Genomic DNA, 16,819 nt, shown 5'->3' with positions numbered 1-16,819 from the left:
TATAATTGCATAATTGCTTGGTTCAAATAAAGAGATGAATCAAGTCCCTCCTTACTTGCATACTGTAACATTGCTACACTGCTGGATTCCGTTTCATAAGCTGGGTTGTGTTCACTGCAGATGGTACATCTGACTTTAGAGCAGGTGGTGTAGCAGGCCTGGTCCACAGCATCCTGATGCTTATCACCTGGACAGTTTCCAGCCACAGATTGGACTTTGAGTTTTTGAGGAGATTGTCAGGGAGATTGATAGTGTAAGCCATATTGGAATTACCTATGATAAATGACACAATTTCCTCCAATCTTCTCAAAAGACAAGCTGTGAATCACAAGATTGTTCCCTTGATGAGTATCTCCTTCCATGTGGAAGTTGCCTAAAAACACATTCACATCCAGACTGGGTCAGCTGAACAAATCAGGGCACCTAAGCTTCACTGACTCACTACTGGCATGTGGAAACCAACTAACCGAGTACAATCCAAGATTTTCAGACCTGAAGGATATTTGTGGTAAAAATTCTGTGATTTAATTTGACAACTGTTACCTCTTTCATGCTCAGCACTGTGTCAGATTTTATTAGGTTAGGCTGGGCTGCAATAACAAAGTCTGAGCTCTCAGTAGTTCAAAACAACAATTTCAGAGCTTATTATTTAACAGCTCGATGACATTGATGAAGGGGGAGAAGGGGACAGTGGTAGAATCTGCTCTAAGTAGTCATTCAGATACACAGATTTTTCTATCTCACTGCCTCCAAATTTAACCAGTCCCCAGAATCATTGTGGAAGAAGAAAATGATAAATGATAAATTAAATGTGGGATAGACTTAGAAATAATCTATCAGTTATACCATATTCATTGTATATATATAATTTTTAGTCACTCAGTCATGTCCAATTCTTTGCAACTCCATGGACTGTAGCCTGCCAGCCTCCTCTATCCATGGGATTCTCCAGGCAAGAATACTGGAGTGGGTTGACATTCCCTTCTCCAGAGGATCTTCCTGATCCAGAGATCAAACCCGGGTGTCCTGCACTGCAGGCAGATTCTTTACCATCTGAGCCTCCAAGGGAAGCCCACTTTTCAACATACTATGTGCCAGATTTTATTATTCATTAGACATTTAAGATACATTTAGAGGTAGACTTTCAAGATTCATTAGTAAACAACAGAGCAAAAATCCCTGCATTGGTGGGATGTTTGTTTATTAGTAAGATGAAAGTCATACATCTAAGAAAGAAGTCAATTATATAGAATTATGGAAGCATAGAAAAAAGAAAGAATAGAATAGAGGCAGAGGACTGGGGGGAGGCTGAGAGTTGCATTTTATTCACAGTGATGTGGGTAGAGCTCTCTGCGTATTTCTTCCTCCCTTTCTGCACTCCCTAAATTAGTTGAGAACATCACTGTCCACCCTGACACCCACAGTTAAATTCATAGGTTGATAAAGCCTTGGGATCCATTCCTTCTTTTGCATTCCATTTCCCCAAACCACAGCCTCCCTGCCTCTCATTCAGATTATTCAACAAACTCCTACAGTTTCTTTTTCTTTACTATTTCTCAATTATAAATTGTTCTTCTCCCCTAACCTGAGTTTTCATTACAAGTGACAAACATAGACAGGCCACTCCTTTGTTCAAAAACCTCTGTAATTTCTGTAATGTCTGCAGATCAACATCCTGACACTGAGTATTGGCGTCTGACGTCTCCCCAAGTCTGACATCTGGCTTGGTGAGGGACCTCATGATCTAAAATTTTTGTCATGTAGATTGTGATTTAAGCCCACCAGACTAACAAAGCCCTACAGAAAGCATCGTCTTTGTCTTTTTTCAGATTGTTCAAATTTTGTGACTGATGATTTCATCTCTCTCCTCACCATATTTTCTGCTGTCAAAATCCCATCTATCTCTAAGGATAGCTCAAATTCCCCTTCATTAGGAAGAGTTTCCAGCTTCCTCTCAGTCATTCCAAATAAATGTTCCATTCTATGTCCTCCCATGGGATTTTGTTTAATCCTCTCTTTTGGCATCCAAGGTTTTGTATTTTCATCCTGGACAACTCTGTCTATAATTATTACAGACAGAAGACATGACAGATACTAGACTGTAAGCATCCTCAAGACAGGAATGCTATCCTGCTTTTTTACCTGGCTCAATATTTTTTACAGCATGAACTCTCAGTAAGTGTTGAATTTATATTATTTTCTTAAGCTGTAGTTTAGAAAGTTTTTCTCCTGGAGGTCAGTGTATTAGCAGTCTTATTCATAGAATTAACACGATGGATAAGAGCATTTTTAACAAGCATCTTTTAATAATTATAAATGCCAGATTTCATCAGAAGCCTAGAGCAAGTATTATCACTGTGAGACAAACTAAATGCTACATGTGTCAATATTTACACAAGCAGATTACAACAGTGTGGTCTCATCAGTTCAGCTATTGTGTCTTGTGAGCTTAACTAAATTTCAAACTCCATAAGGAACTGCATTTTCCCCTGAAGTTATTAAAGGGTAGATTTCTTTTAATTAAACTCATTTGCATGACTAAATTAGATTTAATTACTCTCATTCATTTCTCTAATACCTTTCTTTGATTGGAGAAGGAGAACTTTTATAATTGATTAAAATAGGATGCTCTGGCCTTCTCTGTTGATCCTGGAGAATAGTTCTCATTTATTCTTTTTAAAGGACCAGGGGAACAGAAATTTCTTTGATCTAGTTCTACTTCAGACATGCTCCTTGAACCTGGGCTGGACATACAATCACATTGCTCCTCCGTTTCTCCATCAAATTAGCACTGTAGTACCAATGTCAATGATATCTGTTTTGGCCTCCAATGAAAAGATAGATTGTGCTTTTGATGTGAAGTCCTTGAAACATTTGTATAAATCCTGAACTATGAATATTGTTTAAAATATTAATATCATAAACTAAAGGTTTTCCTCTAAATTTTGACTAAAAAAATGAAATTTCTCATTACCTTTGGGTAGTAGTCACTGTTTTCATAATCTGATTGTTGAAATTTACCATCACATTCATTCATTCGCTCAGGCCCGAATGAATTCACTCAACACAAATTTGTTTTCACATACTATTCCAGACATTGTGATTATCCTTGGATAGAATTCAACAAACCTGTAATAAGTCCAATAGCTCTAATAAAGTATCCTCCTCCCTTAGGAGTTCTTAGAGAACAATAACATAAACAAATACATTTCAATAGGGAATAGAATCACATATATGGTTCATAGTTGAAAGGGGAAATTTTCAACTCCCCTTAAAGGTATTTAAAATAGATCCTGTGAGATAAGTTTAAAAAGATGAGAAAGGAAGGTTATTCTAGGACAAAGGAATTCTGTGTTCAAAGATACTCAAGCAAGAATAGAATGACACATTTGGAAAACCTTAGCTTAGTTTGGGACAAGGCAATGGGACCCCACTCCAGTACTTCTGCCTGGAGAATCCCAGAGACCGGAAGCCTGGTGGGCTGCAGTCTATGGGGTCGCACAGAGTCGGACAAGACTGAAGCGACACAGCAGCAGCAGCAGCAGCTTAGTTTGGCTTAAGTTTTGGATTTGAGTGTGAAGTGAGGGAGTTGGTGATGGACAGGGAGGCCTGGCGTGCTGCGATTCATGGGGTCGCAAAGATTCGGATATGGCTGAGCGACTGATCTAATCAGATCTGATCTGAGAGAGAACAAGTATGGAGGAAAACTCATCTGGCAGATGAGTTTGCTTAAAGCAGATAAGTAAAATAACTCTATTTACCATTTCTATGTATTGGAAAGATAATGAGGCAGCAATATGGAAAATAAACTAGAGGGAGGTAAGCCCACTTAGGAGATTTTTAGTGTAAAAATAATATATTTCTGAAATGATGTAGTAGCAATAAATTTGCAGAAGAAAAACCAAATGTAAGTATATTTATGGGGTTTTATAAGACAGAACTCAAAAGCAGAAGCTTAAAATTTTCTGTTTCTGCTTTGGATGATTCTTTAAGTACTGGTGGCACTGCTGCTGCTGCTGCTAAGTCGCTTCAGTCGTGTCCGACTCTGTGCGACCCCAGAGACAGCAGCCCACCAGGCTCCCCCGTCCCTGCGATTCTCCAGGCAAGAACACTGGAGTGGGTTGCCAGTTCCTTCTCCAATGCATGAAAGTGAAAAGTGAAAGTGAAGTCGCTCAGTCATGTCCGACTCTTAGCGACCCCATGGACTGCAGCCCACCAGGCTCCTCCGTCCATGGGATTTTCCAGGCAAGAGTACTGGAGTGGGGTGCCATTGCCTTCTCTGACTGAAGTGGCACTACTGAAAACAATAAAAGAAACACATTTTTGGGTAGGAGTATACCAAAGCCTTTGACTGTGTGGATCACAATAAACTGTGGAAAATTCTGAAAGAGATGGGAATACCAGACCACCTGATCTGCCTCTTGAGAAATTTGTATGCAGGTCAGGAAGCAACAGTAAGAACTGGATATGCAACAACAGACTGGTTCCAAATAGGAAAAGGAGTTTGTCAAGGCTGTATATTGTCACCCTGCTTATTTAACTTATATGTAGAGTACATCATGAGAAACGCTGGACTGGAAGAAACACAAGCTGGAATCAAGATTGCCAGGAGAAATATCAATAACCTCAGATATGCAGATGACACCACCCTTATGGCAGAAAGTGAAGAGAAACTCAAAAGCCTCTTGATGAAAGTGAAAGTGGAGAGTGAAAAAGTTGGCTTAAAGCTCAACATTCAGAAAACGAAGATCATGGCATCTGGTCCCACCACTTCATGGGAAATAGATGGGAAAACAGTGGAAACAGTGTCAGACTTTATTTTTCTGGGCTCCAAAATCACTACAGATGGTGACTGCAGCCATGAAATTAAAAGACGCTTACTCCTTGGAAGGAAAGTTATGACCAACCTAGATAGCATATTCAAAAGCAGAGATATTATTTTGCCAACAAAGATTCGTCTAATCAAGGCTATGGTTTTTCCTGTGGTCATGTATGGATGTGAGAGTTGGACTGTGAAGAAGGCTGAGCGCTGAAGAATTGATGCTTTTGAACTGTGGGGTTGGAGAAGACTCTTGAGAGTCCCTTGGACTGCAAGGAGATCCAACCAGTCCATCCTAAAGGAGATCAGCCCTGGGATTTCTTTGGAAGGAATGATGCTAAAGCTGAAACTCCAGTACTTTGGCCACCTCATGTGAAGAGTTGACTCAGTGGAAAAGACTCTGATGCTGGGAGGGATTGGGGGCAGGAGGAGAAGGGGATGACAGAGGATGAGATGGCTGGATGGCATCACTGACTTGATGGACGTGAGTCTGGGTGAACTCTGGGAGTTGGTGATGGACAGGGAGGCCTGGCATGCTGCGATTCATGGGGTCTCGAAGAGTTGGACAGGACTGAGCAACTCATCTGATCTGATCTGATAAGGAATCCTGATTTAAGTTCTGGGCATGTGATTTTGAAATACCTATGGCAACCCACTCCAGTATTCTTGCCTGGAGAATCTCATGGACAGAGGAGCCTGGCAGGTTACAGTCCATGGGGTTGCAAGAGTTGGACAGGACTTAGTGACTAAACCACCACCACCATATTCAGACAATAAATATATTGGCCTGGATCTTAGAATAATGATATAGAAGAAATATATAGATTTGGAAGTTCAAGCAGAGGTTTTCTCTTTGCTTTAAATCTGTTCTTTCTTTTGTGTTCTTTACTTCATTAACTTTTTTACATCACTAATTCTGATTAGACTATAAATCAAGGGCATTGCCTACCCTCTCAAGGTTGAGGGTACATAACCCAAGCCAAGCCAACCAGAAAACAAAACTAAGTACTGGTATTAGTACTAGTATTAGTAAGGATTCTGGGGAGAGGGACTCATGTTCTCTTCATCAGGTTCATTAGCTGTAAGAACAAAGTTGGAGCAATTAATGGCCAGCTTGTCCTCATACAGGTAAAGTCTGCAAATGACACCAATGCAGAAGAGTGGGGGGAGGGGGAAAGGCTAACAAATTAAGAAAGACAGAAGTCAGCTGATATTTTTGAACTACTGGATCCAGCCAAGCCTTTAGGTAACATTCGCTTGAATGTTTTAGTCATGTGAGCCCATAAAGTTGGAGTTTTGTGTCTTATGCTTGCTTATGTTTTATTTCTGTGATTTGTATCCAAAAGAATCTTAACTATTTTGGGGGTTTACACCAAGGGAGTTGTAATTCACATTGTAGGAATGAGTGCCATAGCTCAGATCAGAACATCGCAGGTGAGAAGAGAAAAAGATCAAGGTACTATAATCAGCAGGAACGTGAAAATTAAAAACTAGGTGGAGGGGAAGAATTCCAAAAAGAGACTTGAGAAGGATTAAATAAGAGGCCAAGAAAAACAGAGCATAATAGAAGCCAAAGAAGTAAGGCGAGAGTCAAGAACAGCAAAATGGGGAGAGGAGAGGTCACATTGGACAGTAAACAGCAACTGTTGGATTTAGCAGTCTAAAGGTTTTAGGGGACTTTATTATGAATTGTTTTCAGTACAGTGGTGGGTGCAAGACATTGAATGTGAAGCTAATGTTGGTGAACTGGATGTATCTCTCAAGAAGATTATCCGTAAAGGGAAGTGAGAAATTGAACCACGTACATGGGGACACAGGCTACAAAGACAGCTTCAAGTTGGGAGAGAAGGCACCTCTGCCTACGCTGAAAGAAAGCACAATTTTCTCCTGTTCTATATTGTTTAACTATGATACTTTTTAGGAGTAGGACACTGCTACTAGCAGACTTACAAAGACTAAATACACATAAAATTCCACATAGATAAGAACAGTTGCTAAGTATGAATTAGATGCTTGTTGGTCTCTTTCATTCATTTATATAAGTCTTAGAGGGTCCCATAGTTTGATACTTCATTTTTCTTTCTTGCTAAAAAGTAGAATAGCTTGCTTTCCAGCAAAACATACATTCTGAGCCATGGCAAGGCATATTTTCTCTCTCTCATCCATAACATAACACAAGTATGAGCTAATAGCTGACTCATTCATACATATTGAAAACAATACAGTTTATTTGAAAACTGTTTTATTACTGAACAGAACTGTATTTCCAACAGAAGGTTGTCATGATCGATTTTAGGATATCTGTGTTAGCTTGAGTTGAGATAATTTTATTTATTTCAATAAACTAAGCTCAAAGCTTTGCATTAGTTGGTGACAGTTCTACTGATTAGATGTCATTTTTTTCACCCTTTTATTACAATGTGCAAGTAACATTGAAAGAGCCACTTGGACATGCATACCTGTCAGTTTTATCTTTCTCTAAAGGTGTCAACAACAAATACGGAAAAGAAAATTTAGAAGGCAACGAACAACACTGCTTCATATGTATTTGTGATCCCATGGACTGTAGTCCACCAAGCTCCTCTGTCCATGGGATTTCCCAGGCAAGAATACTGGAGTGGGTTGCTATTTCCTTCAGGGAATCTTTCTGACCCAGGGATCGAGCCTGGGTTTCCTGCACTGCAGGCAGATTCTTTACCATCTAAGCCACCAGGGAAGTCCCCTAAGTGGCTTGCTGCTGCTGCTGCTGCTAAGTCACTTCAGTTATGTCCGACTTTGTGTGATCCCATAGACGGCAGCCCACCAGGCTCCCCTGTCCCTGGGATTCTCCAGGCAAGAACACTGGAGTGGGTTGCCATTTCCTTCTCCAATGCATGAAAGGGAAAAGTGAAAGTGAAGTCGCTCAGTCATGTCCGACCCTCAGCGACCCCATGGATTGCAGCCTACCAGGCTCCTCCGTCCATGGGATTTTCCAGGCAAGAGTACTGGAGTGGGGTGCCATTGCCTTCTCTGCCTAAGTGGCTTATTATTCATTTAAAAAAGAAAGGTCCTCAAATCTCTCATTACCACAATGTTCTAACAGTCTTTTCTGACTCTGATAAAGAAGCAGTGGGAGGTGAGCACCTTCCCTTCAGTCTGCATTTGGATATTGGGCTGGGTGTATACAGTCATAAAAGGGAATGTGTCATGAAAAGAAACGGAAACAAACAAATCACAATACCAAAAGGAAGAAAAAAAAAAATCCCTCAAATCACACTTTCACAGTCCTCTATTTATACTAGCACATTCTGGGAAAATCACTCAAAAACCTGTTACTAATCATTTAAACCTTAGGCTGTCGACATTTCTCTGCTTTGCTAGCCAAACAGTCATGTGCAGCAGCCAGAGGGTTAAAAAGCCAGACTCCCTGTCCCATACTGTAGCTTTGTGTGAGCAATATGGAGGACCGCCTCATCGCTGCAGAGGCTCCTGTTGAACATGAAGGGGTCTATCCAGGCAAAAATATGTGCAGCCTTCTGGGCCAGATTTACTCCGTCGGGGCTTCTAAAGTTGGCTGTGCAGTGGACTAAGCTGTCCAGACCTGCTGTTCCACAAAGGCCAAGATTCTCCCTCTGTGTGCCTAGTTCTCCAGCCAGCAGACCGTACAAAGCCTACTCTGCCTGGGTCCAGACACCCTCCAGACCTCTGAGAAAGTCTTTGTGCTGTTTTTGGAAGTACAATATACAATCTAATAGAAATTAGATTCTTAGATTTGAGTGGACCCAAACTGGAAATATTTTCAAATGAAAATAAATGAAACAGAAAACAGAACTAGTCTCTAAGATTTAGACTGGAGAAAACAAAAATTTTTTTTAATTTTTATTTTAAAAAAAACTTACAATCAATCAGTCAACTGTACAACAAATCATGTCTCCAGCAGCGTACGGGCTGTGTTTTCATTGTATTATTTTAATGAAAGACTTTTGATATGCTGATTATAAGTACTGTATTCAAAATCATGCCAAAGGAATGAGAAAATAACCCTCTTGAGATCCCCATCAACCGCTCCCCTTGTACTTTGTCACCTAGAGTACAGAATTCTTGATTTTAATTTTCTCTACCTCTGTTCATTGGATTCACTGTCATTCATACTTGATTAACAGAATAAGGACAAAAATACTGAAAATAGGTAATATTTTCTGGACAGTTATTAGTATTTTTCACTCCATTCAAAAAATCAAACTTCAAATTCTGTTTGTTAAGAAATCTGTCCACACTACTTTCTTCTATAAAGTTTCTCAGTGAAAGTATCTGGATTTTGATAGTTTTGTCTCTGAGAGAACAAAAGGCAACAGAAATCTTTAAAAACAACAAGAGAAACTCCTGGTTTGTTTCACACATTACCTATACCTGAGGATGGTTCTCATCAATACCCATTGTGATGTAGTCATTGTGACGAGAAACTTGAAGATAAGCCTTGCACAAAACCAGTGAAACATCTGATTCATCTTCACCATCTGAACGTCTGAACATCGTATCTTTTTTCCTCAGAAATCTGACTGACTTGATCTCACTGAGTCTCTTGCTGTCATAATCAAAGCTCAGTGATCTAGTGGAGATAAAATCTGACCCAGGATTAACACAAACTACTGTTGGTCCTTGGAGTCAGACTCCAAATCTTAGATTCCATCATGCCCTTAATTATCCAACGTGTTTCCTGTGAAGAAAGGAGTACTGTTTAAAATGTTTGATAATCTGACAAGGCCATAAGGCTTAATGGAATTGATGATTACACACAGATGGACGATTAACTCTCGAGGTTTAACGTTAAAAAAAAAAAAAAGTAACTGTGCTGGATTGCTACTTAATGGAATTACACTGCCCATATGGAAAAGAACTATACCCTAAATATACCCAGAATGATGGAACAGGTGGCAGAATCTGGGCAAGACTGCTTGGAATGCACAAAAGCATTCTGAACTTGTAACTGCCAGAAAAGATTTCTGAAGAAAAAAAAGAGAGACAGGGAAATCTCTGAAACTGTGTTAACTTTCCTACATTTTGGAAATAAAAATTGCAAAAATAATTAGAAGACAACTTCCAGTAGGTGCTTTTTTTGACCATTATTTTTCAGAAGCCTGCAAACTATGCTGTTTGTGACTGAACTTAAGGTAGATGTATGGATTATTAATTAGCTCCAGTATAAACTCAGTGAGGGCAGAAACCACATTTTCCTTGATAGCAGCTATTTCCTACAGAAGATACTAGTGGGGGAGTGAGATTAAAACTATTAACTATAGGAGGGATTGAGTGCTAATTTCTGGATTTTCTTTTATTATTTATTAATGTCCCCAACTTCACAGATAAACAATAGTTGCATATGTGAAAATAATGGAGGGATATGAACACTAGTAAGCATTTTCATATAAATAAGCAAATGATAAGGGAGCATAATTTCAATTGATAAACAATTGCTGGGGACTTCCCTAGTGGTCCAGTGGTTAAGAATCCTCCTTGAAATGAAGACGACATGAGTTCAATACCTGGTCTGGGAACTAAGATCCCACATGCCAAAGGGCAACCAAGCCCACGTGCTGTCACTCCTGAGCCGCAGGCCACAACTTGAGAGTCCGTGTGGCTCAACAAAAGATCTCGCATGATGCAATGAAGATCCTGCATGCTGCAACTAAGACTCAACGCAGCCAAATACATTATAAATAAATAAATAAATTTTATAAAGAGCAATTGCTGATAGAAGGTGATTTATTTGTAATCTTTTTTGCTCCAATTCAGGATAAGATTTATTTTAAATATTAATAAGCTTTAAGAGAAAACTCTGTCGTCTGGGGCACACAGGGCATGGAGACAGAATGCAGTAGGCCTTAGTAGCGATAAACTTGGTAGATAAGCTGCACTGAACAGTTACTACGTCCCAAGAATGAACTGCTTTATGTACATTATTTTATTTCATTCTTAATAGGATCCTTTAAGTTGTTTCTCATTTTACAGATGAGGAATCTGACTGAAGTGCATTAGGTAAGCTTCCCAAAGTCACAGAACTGTGCTTGATAAAGTTGGGACTGAAGAAGAGATCGGTTTTACTAGAGTCCATTCACATATAAGCATTCTGGACAATGCCTATTTACCAGGATCTCTGCCTGCTTCTGTGCCTCACTTTTCTAGTTTTGCATGTCTGAGTATTCCTGGACTCCTCTTTGCACCTGATGTCTTCTATGAGACTTACATATCCAAACTATTTGCAGGATGATATTAGGACCCATAGAAAAACACAAAGATGGAAGAGACCAAGAAGTACTACCCACTACAAAACAGTTAATTAAGAAATTAAAACTGGGCTTCCCTGGTGGCTCAGTGATAAAGAGTCCACCCAATGCAGGAGACACAGGTTCGTTCCCTGATCCAGGAAGATCCCATATGCTGCAGAGCAACTGAGCCCATGTGCCACATCTATGTAGCCTGTGCTCTAGAGTCCCAGAGCCAGAACTCATGAACCCACGTGCTGCAACTACTGAAGCCCACATGCCTAGAGCCCGTGCTCCACAAGAGAAGCCACTGCAATGAGAAGCCTGTGCACTACAGCTAGAGAGTAGCTCCCGCTTGCCACCACCAGAGAAAGCCTACATAGCAATGAAGACCCAGCACAGCTAAAAATAAATAAATAAAATTATATACGAAAAAGAAAGTAATACTAAAAGATAAAATGAGGGTGAAGAAGTTACTCAGCACTCTGTTTCTCCCACATAAGTTTCCAATTTGTCTTTTCTTTTTGAAATATTAAATTCTTTAAAAAAATTCTTCTTAGTGTCCCTACTTTGTTGATGACTTAAACACATGCTTGTGATGCCCACTGGGAAATTTGACCAAACTCTATTATGGGGGCTATTGAACAATTCTGAAAAAATTATGAAAGAATTGTCTTGTTTAAATCAACTGTTGCATTTTATTACATAATTTCAATGATTAACACTTTCAGATCTGTATTACAACTGTACCATAAAAACAGGACACTCTTATGTGTCTACACTAAAGATAATTTTGGTACAACTACCGAGACCAACAGATTACTGGGTATGAGAGTTGGACTGTGAAGAAGGCTGAGCGCCAAAGAATTGATGCTTTTGAACTGTGGTGTTGGAGAAGACTCTTGAGAGTCCCTTGGACTGCAAGGAGATCCAACCAGTCCATTCTGAAGGAGATCAGCCCTGGGATTTCTTTGGAAGGAATGATGCTAAAACTGAAACTCCAGTACTTTGGCCACCTCATGTGAAGAGTTGACTCATTGGAAAAGACTCTGATGCTGGGAGGGATTGGGGGCAGGAGGAGAAGGGGACGACAGAGGATGAGATGGCTGGATGGCGTCACTGACTCGATGGACGTGAATCTGGGTGAACTCCGGGAGTTGGTGATGGACAGGGAGGCCTGGCTTGCTGCGATTCATGGGGTCGCAAAGAGTCGGACACGACTGAGCGACTGATCTGATCTGAGACAAAGCTGCTTCTAGCTGCTTGATCTTTAGCTTTCCATACATGGTTTTTTTTTTTTTTTTAATATATTTTGGTCTATGTATATTCAAAATAAATTTTTTATAGTTTATTCTCTACCCAAAGAAATGTTATTGATGAGAGATAAACTAAAACAGTGGAAAAAATTCTAGCCCAGTGAGGCTACCTCCTTCCTGTTTTTAATGCTTTGCCAAGTCACTTCAGTCATCTGGACCTTTGCAATCCCATGGACTATAGTCTGCCAGACTCTTCTGTCCATGAAGCTCTCCAGCCAAGAAGAGTGGAGTGGGTTGCCGTGATCTTCTTGACCCAGGGATTGAAACCGCATCTCTTACATCTCCTGCACTGGCTGGCAGGTTCTTTCTGACTAGAGCTACATTTCTGCTAATTAGTTGTAAACCTTGATATTTTAAATGTTCCAGGTATCTGTTTCTCTCTTAAGATATTTATCCTGCTTACATCACAAGAATCCTGAAACAAATCAAAAAATGAGATATGTGAAATTGTTTGAAAAAATAAGAACAGTACATGAGCTGGTCAAGATTGAGATCTGTGCACTTGCTTTCTCCAGAGAATCCTCTATAACAGAGGTGATCAGTTGACCTTTCTAAGTAATCAAAGAATAAAACGCTTGCTGGAATAGATTTTAAGATCTTTGAAGGCAATAGGGCATGCTTTATAGCAGGGCCTTGAAGAATGCTGCTTTTGATAAGAAAGCATTTAAAAAACAATTGAGTAGTGTAAATGTAAAAGGGAGGGGATATATGTATTCCTATGGCTGATTCATGTTGAGGTTTGACAGAAAACAGCAAAATACTGTAAAGCAGTTATCCTTCAATAAAAAATAAATTAATTTAAAAATAGACATAAAGATCAATAAACTGCAAATGAGAAGTAACCACCCCTCAAAAAAAAGAAAAAAACAACAATTGAGTAGTGTAGCGAATGCTGAACTACAAATAATTTAGGGAGAAAATATGTATGTGACTTCTTTTCCAGCTGCACCATTAGCATAACAGCCTTTGTTGTTGTGGAGATATTTTCATGCAAAATAAAGTGCACTAGTATCAAAGGATTACACATTATTCTTTACTTATATGACTGCTCATTTTTATTCTGTGCCTATATAGAATTCTTAAATTGACTGAATGCCAATTATAGTGCTTTTAAAAAAATTATTATAGTTTCTAGTTTTACATCAGGTATTTCTTCCAAGTCCTAAAAAAGAACATGCTGCTAGTGTAATGTGGAGTTAGGGAAATATGTTGATGGAAACTACTGTTGAATCACGTCCTTATCCTTTTGACAAGTGATAATTATACTTTCAGTAAGATATCTAGGTGGTAGTGGTGGTTTAGTCGCTAAGTTGTGTCCTACTCTTGTGATCCCATGGACTGTAGCCATGAGGCTCCTCTGTCCATGGGATTTTCCAGGCATTTTCTTCTCCAGGAGGATATCTAGAATCACTGTTTAATACCTTTAAATTATTTAATATGTAATCAAATTGGACATACTTTATTAAATGTCCAAGAACACTGGAGTGGGTTGCTATTTCCTTCTCCAGGGGATCTTCCTGACCCAGGGATCAAACCCATGTCTCCTGCATAAGCAGGCAGATTCTTTACCACTGAACCAGGCAACCCCCCTATTGTCTAGACAGGTACAACTGAAATATCTTGATAGCAGGATTTCTATCTGAAGGCACAGTCTTCATCCTGAGAATTCCAACTTGTTTTGTTATGTAGATCATACTTGTTTTTTGTAGAGGACTAATCATGTTCTTGGAAATGACCCCAGTCACTTACACCTTGGTCAATCCAAGCATATAATACCCATTGCTCCTGCAAAGTCCAGACAGCAGAGAAAGAGTGGTGATGCTATTTACTGAGTGGACTTCAACACCAGAGAAGCAGAAGTGGTTATTTCCTGGTTTTGTATCATCAAACAAAATGGGAAATTGCAGGCTCTGGAGAATATTTATAAAATCAGTCAACAGTACAGGGAATTATAATCTATATCTAGTAATAACCTATAATGGAATAGAATCTGGAAAAGAATATAGGTATATATCATATATGATATATATGATGTGTATGAATATATACCTATATTCTTTTCCAGATTCTATTCCATTATAGGTTATGGACTTCCCAACTGGCCCAGTGGGAAAGTATCCACCTGCAATGCAGGAGATGCAGGTTTGATCCCTGGGTCTAGAAGATCCCATAGAGAAGGAAATGGCAACCCACTCCAGTAATCTTGCCTGGGAAAATCCATGGACAGAGGAGTTTGGGCTACAGTCTGTGAGGTCGCAAAAGAGTCGGACACCACTTAGAGACTAATGACAACAACAGAATGCATATATACAGCTGAATCACTTTGCTGTACACCTGAAACACTGCTTCCTTTTAAAAAAATTGTTGAAACTATGCTTCAATAAAAAATATACATCAGCCAAGGAACAAAGGGTCAGGCAGGATGAATGAAGTTTAGGTTCCTTATATCTGTAGAATGTCCCCACATTATCAGACATGGTTTTTTTTTTTTTTTTTATCAGAGCAGGTACCATTTGTACCATCCTGTCCACTCAGAACTCAACGTGGTAAATTAGGAATGTGTGCTGTGGGGATACTGGGGCTGGAAGAAAAAGTAAAACATTAAACATATTGGCTGAAAGGAGAATTTACCTACCCTGGGTGGGACCTGATCCTGCATCCTATTCTTTAATCTATCCCAGTTCGAGGTGATAGATGGTGGGAATATCTTCTCCTTCCAGGGTAAATCCCATTTTATTCCCACCCACCAACCCCAGGTTCACAGCAAGACAATTACTTCAGAACTCTTCAGAACTCTATTCAGAAGAAATCAACATCTCTGCTTCCTGAAAAAAAGTAAACATATTGCTACTACTAATGCTTTTGAACCAATTCGCATGTGGTTAGCCTTCAAAACCCAACAATGGGATGAACATGGACACGACATGTCAGATATTTCTTGTGTAGAACAAGACTTTCCTGACAGTAAAATTGCTTCAGATCACGTGCCACAAAAGCATCTTGGTCTTGATTGCTCTGTCCTCATGAGACAACTATGGTTGATCAAAGCAGAGGAGCCATAATATAGTTAAAAACAACCACAATGGTCAGTACTTGTTTTCACACACCCCCTCCCACATAAATGCTGCTTTCCACTGGGTAATTTTCTGCTTTCTCCCCTTCCTAGTTCTACTATCTTCCCTATACTCCAACACCGCCACCCCAACCATGTATTAGCTATCTCTTCTTGCTTTGGTTCTAAATCTCATAAAAGCACACTCTGAAATCGCATACTTATATATATGTAATGCATATATACCTATAGTCCCTCTGTGCACTCACCAATGTTTCACACACACACACACACAGTAAAGACAAAGGAAGAAAGAATATCTCAAATCATGATAGAAAACTTCTTCAAGACAAAACTGTGAAGATCAGGCCCAGGGAACCTAGCAAAACAAAGTGCTTGCAATTTTCCTTTCCTTTGGAGGTTAGCAACCTGGAACTATGCTAGTAAAGTAATGCTCAAAATTCTCCAAGCCAGGCTTCAGCAATACATGAATTGTGAACTTCCAGATGTTTAAGCTGGTTTTAGAAAAGGCAAAGGAACCAGAGATCAAATTGCCAACATCCGCTGGATCATGGAAAAGGCAAGAGAGTTCCAGAAAACATCTGTTTCCGCTTTATTGACTATGTCAAAGCCTTTGACCGTGTGGATCACAATAAACTGTGGAAAATTCTGAAAGAGATGGGAATACCAGACCACCTGACCTGCCTCTTGAGAAACCTATATGCAGGTCAGGAAGCAACAGTTAGAACTGGACATGGAACAACAGACTGGTTCCAAATAGGAAAAGGAGTACATCAAGGCTGTATATTGTCACCCTGTTTATTTAACTTCTATGCAGAGTACATCATGAGAAACGCTGGGCTGGAAGAAGCACAAGCTGGACTCAAGATGCCAGGAGAAATATCAATAACCTCAGATATGCAGATGACACTACCCTTATGGCAGAAAGTGAAGAGGAACTAAAAAGCCTCTTGATGAGAGTGAAAGAGGAGAGTGAAAAAGTTGGCTTAAAGCTCAACATTCAGAAAACGAAGATCATGGCATCTGGTCCCATCACTTCATGGGAAATAGATGGGGAAACAGTGGAAACAGTGTCAGACTTTGTTTTTTTGGGTTCCAAAATCACGGCAGATGGTGATTGCAGCCATGAAATTAAAAGATGCTTACTCCTTGGAAAGAAAGTTATGACCAACCTAGATAGCATATTCAAAAGCAGAGATGTTACTTTGTCAACAAAGGTCCGTCTAGTCAAGGCTATGGTTTTTCCAGTGGTCATGTATGGATGTGAGAGTTGGACTGTGAAGGCTGAGTGCCGAAGAATTGATGCTTTTGAACTGTGGTGTTGGAGAAGACTCTTGAGAGTTCCTTAGACTGCAAGGAGATCCAACCA

The sequence above is a fragment of the Bos mutus genome, chromosome 6 (genome assembly GCF_027580195.1).
Source record: "Bos mutus isolate GX-2022 chromosome 6, NWIPB_WYAK_1.1, whole genome shotgun sequence".
NCBI lineage: Eukaryota > Metazoa > Chordata > Mammalia > Artiodactyla > Bovidae > Bos > Bos mutus.
The sequence above is the reverse complement of the archived record's forward strand: the minus strand, read 5'-3'. Positions refer to the sequence as shown.